Here is a 9902-nt window from a genome sequence, read left to right as displayed (position 1 = left end):
TTCAACTTCTAGAAAGCCATTGAATGAGAACCACCCAGTTGAAAAACACGTGAATCAAAAAATGGCTAGAGGAATACCTCAAACAGAAGAAAGTAGAAAAGCTTAAAAGGAACTACAATCAGTCTATTCTAATGCTTTTTATATCCACATGTAGTAAAGAAAAATAGATATGTGGAACAATTTTTTGGGAGCAGGTTCCTTTTGCAAACTTGATTCTTTTGCTCTATCCATTGTCCTCATTGAAACCCAAACACATTAGTTTCTTGTTTATAGTCTGTCTCTAAGACATCAAAATATTATTCAATTTAGCAAAAGAAAAATTCAACAAAACCAACTGAGCACTATGAAGTTTTATGGTCATCTCTCTGAATGTGTATGTGTGTGTGTGTGTGTGAGAGAGAGAGAGAGAGAGAGACAAAGAGAGAGAGACAGAGAGAGAGAGACAGAGAGAGAGAGACAGAGAGGCTGACCTTAGCTGGAACTTTGATCTTCCAATGTAATGTGTGTTTTATTTGCATTTAAAGCATGCAGTGTACACAGACTCTCATTAGTAATTTGTAACTTTTGTAAATCAAGTTTGATATTTTTAAGTAGCCTTCCTTATTCATTAGTGTGAGCTTGCATTCTTCTCTAAGTTTACTAGCAAAATTGTCAGTTTGATAACTTATTCATTTATTATTTCTGATGATCAAAGATCAAACTTCTCAGCGAGTCAAAACCTTTTATGCTTTTAGGATTACTTTTTGCCATCATTGTCTTTGTCTTTGAAGCAGCTGGGAAAAAAGTGCTCATCAATCAATTTGCCAATAAATACAAAGAGGTGACTTTGTAGCCAGAAAAGGCCCATAATAATGTTGCAACTGAGATCACTCAAAAATTATGATATCTCTTATCACTGTTTTCACAGTATTGCATAGATTGGTAGTACTTCGTTATTTATAGATTGAGATTGAAAAAAGTTACATGTGGGTTATTTGTCTATACTTATATTAATAATATGAAAAAAATCTAAGGATTATCTTTGTTGTATTGAATTAAAAGTATTAGTCCATAGAGTCCATGGACTCTATGGTCTCCCTTATTGGGAATAATTAGCACAGGTTTAGGCAAGTCACAACAGAGGATAACAAGAGCCCAATAGCTATACCCTTATGATCACATAAGATGATGCTAAGTGAAATGAACTCCATTTTATGGAAATGATTGTTATATCACAGTTGTAACTACTTTCAACATCCCATGTGTATCTGTAGTTTCTACTATTGATGATGTTCGTGTATCACCTTCTTCTGATTGTATCTACACTCTCTCTGTAATCTTATCTGAGTGTATGGGAAACAGTGTGTACTGGTATTAGAATTAGGAAATTCAAAGGGAATACCAAAATTGAGAGACAAAGGGTAAAATAAGAGAAACAACAACAAAAGCAATACTTGCAAAACTGTTTGGTGTAAGTGAACTGAACACCTCAGGGGGGAAAGGGGGAGGGGGGAGGGAGTTATGAGGGACAAGGTAACAAACAGTACAAGAAATGTATCCAGTGTCTAACGTATGAAACTGTAACCTCTCTGTACATCAGTTTTATAATAAAAACTTAAAAAAATAAAACAAAAGTATTAGTCCAACTCCAGTGTTTCTAATTATTATTTCCTCTCCTTATGTCTATATAAGGATAGACAAAATTTATACTATTTTGCATTTCTAGTTAATGCTCATACCTATACTTAATGCACAGCATCATAGCAAATATGGAGTTTATTGCATCACTCAAAAATAATAGTTGGTTTGAAATAATGCCTTGATATGTAGTTCAGTTTGGCTTAGAACTCACAATCCTAATTTATCTGTCTCCTCATAGTGGCACAATTATATGCCACTGTGCTTGGCTCAGCAATCACTTTAGTATTACTGAATGTACATTTGTTTAAGGCACCTCATCAGTGGATAGTACACATCTTCTTTTATTCTTTCTTCCTTGGAGATGGATTTTATTTTTACATAGTGTTTTGGCACCATGAATGCAGTAATGAGCATGCATGCATGTCTTTTTATAATGATCCACACTAATGTCCCTCAAATGTTTTTAGGGTAGCATTGATATAATACATTCGATGTCATTTTCCAATTTATTCAGAATAATCCCAATTCATGCCAGTTGTCCTAGAATATCTATGCAGTATCAGTTTGTACGATGAATTAAAAAAAAATCATCCTAGGCATGAGGTAAGTGAATATTTAAGTTATTATTTCCAAAATGCGCTGCAGATTATCTCAAACTTTATACTTCTTGCAGCATGAAGGTTTCTATTTCTATGCATCCTATGAAGATTTAACATTAGCTGACTTTCAGACTTTTGATGGCTATAAGTGGTCCTTCTTTGCTATTTCAATTTGCATTTTTCTAATTGCTACTGAGATTTGATTGCACTTTAATTTATTTAGTTTCAGCCTTTTAGACTTCTCTAGTTGTGAATTAACTATTTATTGCCTTTGCTCATTTCATATTCATTTTTATATACATTAAATTTTAACCATGGGCTGAGAATGTGGCTTAGCAGTAGAGTGCTTGCCTAGCATGCATGAAGTCCTGGGTTCAATTACTCTGCATCACATAAACAGAAAAAGCTGAAAGTAGCACTGTGGCTCAAGTGGTTGAGTGCTAGCCTTGAGCAAAAAGAAGCTATGGACAGTGCTCAGGCCCTGAATACAAGCTCCAGGACTGGCAAAAAAATTAATTATGTTTCATTTTAGGATGTTATGGATACCGTTTCTTATTCTATTATCCGTCTCTCACCTTTTACAAGAACATACTCTAATTTTTGTACAATTAAGTTCACTAAAATTTTGACCTATTTTCTTGCTTTTGCAATGTTATTTAAAAAAATCAACACATAACCCAAGGTTACAAGTTTATTGCCTATGATTTAGTGTATAATTAATTTTAAAATATTCATATCTTTATTGCAACTGAAGATCACAAATAAAACTAGGAGGTGCTGAATGAGCTTTCTTTTTCTCTCTAAATTTTCCTAGGTTTCTATAACCAACTAAAACAGCACTTCAATCTGTTTTTGCCTCTTTATAATATGTTTCAATGTGTGTGTGTGTGTGTGTGTGTGTGAGAGAGAGAGAGAGAGAGAGAAAGAGAGAGAGCAACATAGCTTTTGAGCTCTTGATTTCCTTCCATTGTTCTATTTATTCATTGATGCACCAATGTCTCATTGGTGTGTTTTGTACCAAACTATGAGTTTGCACACTGCTGTCATATATACTGTGAAAGCTTTTTGCTCTTTGAACTTATTTTTTCCAGATGAAGTACTTATGTGCTTTTCACATACATCCTGTATGGATTTTAGGTGCATTGACACTCCAGCTGTTTGTTTAGGCATAGAATAGAAGATAATCTTGTTAAATTTTGTGAAATTCACATTTGAGTGTGAATAGAATAGCTATTGATTTTGTTCCATTTTCTATGCAGATAATTATCTTTGGAAAATACAACCATATCTTTTTCTCTTTTACTTCTTATTCTTTTTTTCTACTTCTTGCATTGACTAGAACCTCTAATTTTATAGGAAACAAGTGATGCCAGGACTTACTTTTTCCTACTTGAAGTCTTAAAGTATTAGGTTGCTACATTTTGTTATTCCTTCCATTCCTTGCTTCAGTATGACTATTAAATAGGTGAGATTTTGTTTCATCATAACTTTTCTCTGATGAGTCTGTTTCTTTTTGGTCACTGCTGTGTTTTAAGCAGCTGAAAATGAAATCTTTTTTACCTATTTTTGAAAGTATTAAGCATATATTAATATTTATATTGTTCATATGTATGTTTCTAAGAAATAAATTCATAATTTTCAACAATGCTTATCAGCATATCCATTCACTCCATATTTTTCCAGTTGTTCACTTGTAATTTGAAGTTATATTTTGTGCATGTATATCCATAAATATGTTTATACTTGCTTTAGGTTCCCCATCGCTACTATCATTTTACTATTGTTTAAGGAATTTTCCATTTTCATAATTAGTTCATTATTTCTATAAATACCCAGCACTGATAGTTAATCTGGATTCATACGTGTATGTCAGATTAGTTATTAGTTTCACCAACTATAACAAAACTAAATCAATATCCACACAGCCCTCAGCTCCTCATATTTCATATATTTCTCTTTTTCCTCTGTGTGTTATCTTCCTTGTTTGTCATTGACAAAGAAAACCTTTGTTTTATTTATAGTCAGATATCAGAAGGAAGAATAATTATATAAATTTGTTCAGTATTCTGTTTTACCTAGCAGGCCACACTTTTGTCAGTACTTGGATTTGAACTAACTGCTTTGCACTTGCTAGGCATGAATACTACCACTGAGACACAACTATATCCCTTAATTGTGCCTGCTATTTTGAGATATGTGTCTAACTTCCGTTGTAGGTGTACAAGTTGGCTGTCATTAACTTAGTTTGAGCTTTCTGTCATTGCTAGGATGCCAGACACATGCCAGCAAGATCAGCTTCATCAGTTTAGATGAAGTCACGTAGACATTTCTGCCCAGGCTGAACTGAAACTGTAATTCTCCCAGTCACAGCTATCCATGTACCTAGGAGGACAGGTACATGACACTTCACCCAGGTATTGGTTGAGAAGGGGTCTTGCAAACTTTTCTGCCCAGACTGGCTAAACTTCAGGCTGCCTGATCTCAGCCTCCCAAATAGTATTATAGGCCTGAGCCACCAGATTTCAAATACAGATATAAAATATCTACTTTTGCCAGGCAGGGTGGTTCCCTTCTATAATTCCCCAAAATGAAGAAACAGAAATTAGGAAAATCATAGTTTCAGGTAACTCAATCAAAATGTTAACAACATCCCATCTCAAAAAATACTATACCCTTATGAACACATAAGATGATGCTAAGTGAAATGAACTCCATGTTATGGAAACAGTTGTAACTACTTTCAACGTCCTATGTGTATCTGTAGCTTCTATTATTGATGATGTTCGTGTATCACCTTCCTGTGGTTGTACCTACACTATCTCTGTAATCTTACCTGAGTATATTGGAAAGCGTGTATACTGGTATTGGAAGTAGGAAATTGAAAGGGAATACCAAATTTGAGAAACACAGGGTAAAAAAAGACAAACAACTACAAAAGTAATACTTGCAAAACTGTTTGATGTAAGTGAACTGAACACCTCTGTGGGGGGGAGGGAAAGGGGGAGGAGGGAGGGGGGTATGAGGGACAAGGTAACAAACTGTACAAGAAATGTATCCAGTGCCTAATGTATGAAACTGTAACCTTTCTGTACATCAGTTTGATAATAAAAATTTGAAAAAAATACTTTTTGTAAATTGGTGTAAGTCTTTACACAACAAATATATTGTGGACCAACAGGCCAAGGCAAAAATGCAAGACTCTATCTGAAAAGTAACTAAAGCAAAACTGTCTGGGGACATGGCTAAGGGTATAGTATACTTCCCTAGCCAGCACAACAATCTTGAGTTTGATTTTCTTTTTAACAATTTTATCCCTTATTTTAGGCCTCCTGAAGATATTATTGAATTATTGTTTTATATCCTGATATCATTTTCAAGTCTGTTATGCCTTCCATTGTGGATGCAGTGTTTATTTTTTATTTTTATTGCTACTTTGTGTCAGAAAGCCTGAGTTATCATCACTGACATCCCTATCAGTAACATATGGATTTAGGAATAAGCACTTTCTCAAAGAATGGGCTGTTGATAGATGAAAGTACAAAATACTTTGTCAATGAAGTGCTTTTGTAAAATTGATTACTTGAAGAGAAGATGCTGATAAGTGATTTTCCCATTTTAAATTTGGATAGTGTGTCAATTTACCATCCCCATCTGCTGTATCCATTTACATTTACATCAATAGTATGAAAGAACTTATGATTCACTTTATCTCTGCAAACACTGCACATGGTGAATCTTTTAAGATGGTGCCAATCTATTGGAGAAAATTGGTGCTGTTTTGCTGCTTAACTTTTCATTTTTCTCTGATTATAAGTGTTATTATATGTAAATTTATTGTTTCTATTACATTCCTACCTCTATATTTTTAAACTATTTCTTTACTTTGCAATTATTGTTTTATAGATTATTTTGTTGACAGTGCAAGAAAATATATTTTCAAAAGTTTACACCACTTTAAGAAATTATTTTTATGGATTTTTGTCTTCATCTATACCTCTGTAGAAAAGTAAGCTGTTCTGATCTCTTTGTTAGAACTTTTTTCCTTGCTTTACTCATCCTTTAGCAAATGGAGGTTAATAGACAAAGCATGTTTACTTATAGCATCTTATTTCCAGGCCTAAAACTGAACAGTTTATTTCTGGTACTGAGTAGTTATACAACTAATACTGTTATGCATTGTGGAGGATTTGATTTTTCCTATCCTACATTGTTGAATACCTAATTCTCTCACAGATGGAATATTTAAAAATAAAATTGCCTGGATTCACTATCATAAAAAAGTTGCTATCTTTTCACTTGTATCCAGTGCTTTGCTGTTTCAGCTACATGTACCAGGAATCAATGTTTTGAAGGGAATATTTATTCCTCTATTTATCCATTTACAGAAGAAAGGAGGGATGGACGGGAGGAGGGAGGGAAGAAAAGAAGAAAGTGAGGGAAGGGAAAACAGGAGGGAAGAGGGAAGGAAAAAAAAATACAGTATGTGAATCTGTTTTTCCAATCAATTCACCTTCTAATAGGAAGGCAAGAGTTTGGGAATGCCTTGCTAGTCTTTTCTTGACTATTTTTGTTGTCCTAAATATGACTTCTCTACTATTAAAATAATTTAACAAGGATATAACAAAGAGAGATGACATGTTGATATAAATTCCACATATAAATGCACTCTCATTTATACACAGTATAAGCATATACTCAACACAGATTTTGAGGTAAACCTGACCACTGTCTAGGAAATAAGAGGAAAAGAACTGAGGTACAATTAAATTGTTTTCTGCTTTCCACAATGTTTCCAGTCTACAAATGTTCATAAATCAGCTAAAGAAAAAACAAATCATAAACAGGATCTAGTTGTTTGAAAAATAAGTGTATTAGTCTTTAGCTTCAAAAAGTCTTACTCCTTCTTAGCTATCCTAAATATACAGTCAGAACATTCTACTTGAAAAAAAATCAAGTATTTTTCAAGGCTACTGCAAAGGTTGAAAAGGTCTCAGGACACATCTCAAGCAGTTTCTGAATACAGATTGACAAGTGGGAATGTATATCCAATGAGAAGGGTGGAGATTGGTGGATAGAAACTATCAAGGGGTGAGGGGTGAGGAAGGATTCTGATTAAATTAACCTCACATGATTTTTGTTGAGTGCCAGGATAATCAGCTATCATATGGTGAGGGTGGAAGTTCTTAAAACTTGCTAAAACTAAACTTCTTAGAACTTGCTAAAAGTAAACTTTTTTTTCTTTTTATATATATATTTTTTATTATCAAACTGAATTACAGAGAGGTTACAGTTTCATACATTAGGCATTGGGTACATTTCTTTTTTAAAAGAACGTGAAGAAATGGGCCTAGGAAGTTGTTTAAAGTTTGATCAAGAAAAAAAAATATTTTTTACATCAAGTAAGATATTCCTACTGAATTCCTTACTCTTCCATGAGTTCTAAATGATTGTTTTCTTAAAAATATATCCAGGTAACTTATTCCTTAGTCTATTATTATTGTGGATGCCTTTTCAAAGTTACTTGTACAATACCTAAGATAATCAACTTGTAAAAAACTTTTTTTTTTACTTTGGCTCATAGTTTTGGAGGTTTCAGTGTAGGATCTGTTGTCACCATTCTTTTGGCACCTGTGGTGGATAATCAACTTGTATAATTTTTTTCTTTACTTTGGCTCATGGTTTTGGAGCTTTCATTTCAGGATCTGTTGTCACCATTGTTTTTGAACCTTGTGGTGGCACAATGCTTCATCATGCTTAGGGAAACAAAACTACTCAGTTTGTTACCTAGGAGTAAAGAACAGTGAAAAGTGGCTTGGGATCCGCTTCAAGGGCATACCTTCTGTGACCTAGAGACATCTCTGTAAGCATTATCTCTAAAAGGCTCTACCATCTCCCAAGAACATCACTGTGAGAATCAAACTTTTAACACATGTCCCTTTTGCAGTCCTTCAATATCCAAACCATAGCAATTCACATCTGTACAGCAAGCAATAAAAACTGGGTCAGGCCAAGCAACGGAATGTGTATAGTATTTGCCTGCTAGCCACACCAGTGATTTTAAGTAAAAGAAATAGGAAGTACACAATTTTTGGTATTTGTAATACAGATAAAAGAAAAACATATATGGAATAATTTGGAATGAGGTAGGATCAGACACTGGCTATGCTGACCTTATTTATTAATTTTAAACTCCTTCCAAATTTACAAACCATTAAGTATTTTAATATCATTATACTTCATTTAATGCATTTTAACATCTTCATTGCCATAATATAATTTTAGTTCTACTCCCTCTTTTCAGTCTCTCCTCATTTCATCACCTTGAAAAATTTCAAATATTAAATTTCCCAGGTGACAGTTCTTGATAATCCTTTACCTGATCAGTAGCTACCTATCTTTTATGTAATTCAACACAAAATCCTCAATGCTTTTTTGAAAGGTCAAATTCCAAATTTTGAGCAAAACTGACTTTCTGGTGTTGGCAGGATATGGTAGTATTTTACTGTATTTATACTTTTCTACTGTTGTATATTCTGATTGGTATGGCATTCTATGTGACTTATTTACTGCATGATATGTAATGTATTTTTTAAAGCTTCCAATCAGATCTTTGCTCATTTTTCTTTCTTAAGTTGAACACATTTTCTTTTCCAAACACCTCTAATGGTTGTGTGCTTCTCACTCTACCTGAACATGCTTTTCCTGATTTGGGAATCTCTGTATATGAGAGGATACCATGTTTCCCTCTCTGACTCAGAGTCTGACAGCTTTGTCATAGCATGTTATAGTTCTGATTACAGTAATTATCATTTTCATGAGTACATAGGGAATATTCAAATAAGATTTAATTTGAGAATCATTAAGAAAAGATATTCTATCATTGTGTTTAAATATATGAGAGTACAAAATATTAACCTGGTCCTACGGGCAAGTCATATCATAAACAAAAGTAAGTAGAAAGCTTAAGATGGACACAAAATGAGCCAATACAAAGGAAAACATGTCAAACAAAAGTAAGTAGAAAGCTTAAGATGGACACAAAATGAGCCAATACAAAGGAAAACATATCCTGGGGATGGAGAATGTGATAGCCATTAATAGTAATGTCATCTATGTTTCAGCATTCCTAAAGTCAACACTATCTCTAAAACTTCAGATTTGTGCATCATTAAGACTTGCCTTTTTTACCAGGGTGGTTGGCTTACAGCTGTAACCATAGCTACTAAGGAGCCTGAAATCTGAGGATCATTGTGCAAATCCATCTTGGGCAGGAAGATCAGTGAGATTCTTATCTCCAATTAACCACACAAAGTGATGGAGTGGCACTCTGGAACAAGTGACAGAGAGGAAACCTTGAGCAAAAAAGCTCAGGAACAAGGTAACAAACAGTACAAGAAATGTATCCAATGCCTAACGTATGAAACTGTAACCTCTCTGTACATCAGGTTGATAATAAAAATTTGGAAAAAAAAAAAAAAAAAAAAGCTCAGGAACAGTGCCCAGGACCTGATTTCAAACTCCAGGACTGAAAAAAAAGTTTATTGGCTTAACCCATTTGTTGGTTTCCTGACATTAGAAAATGATAAATAAAATACTCAGTTGTTTTCTATAGCATTTTATATTTTGATTCCCTAGGATCCCAATCAAAACTTAATATGCATTACTGTTATATTTGCATGTATT

The sequence above is a fragment of the Perognathus longimembris genome, chromosome 28 (genome assembly GCF_023159225.1).
Source record: "Perognathus longimembris pacificus isolate PPM17 chromosome 28, ASM2315922v1, whole genome shotgun sequence".
Classification (NCBI taxonomy): Eukaryota; Metazoa; Chordata; class Mammalia; order Rodentia; family Heteromyidae; genus Perognathus; species Perognathus longimembris.
This window is presented reverse-complemented; position numbering follows the sequence as displayed.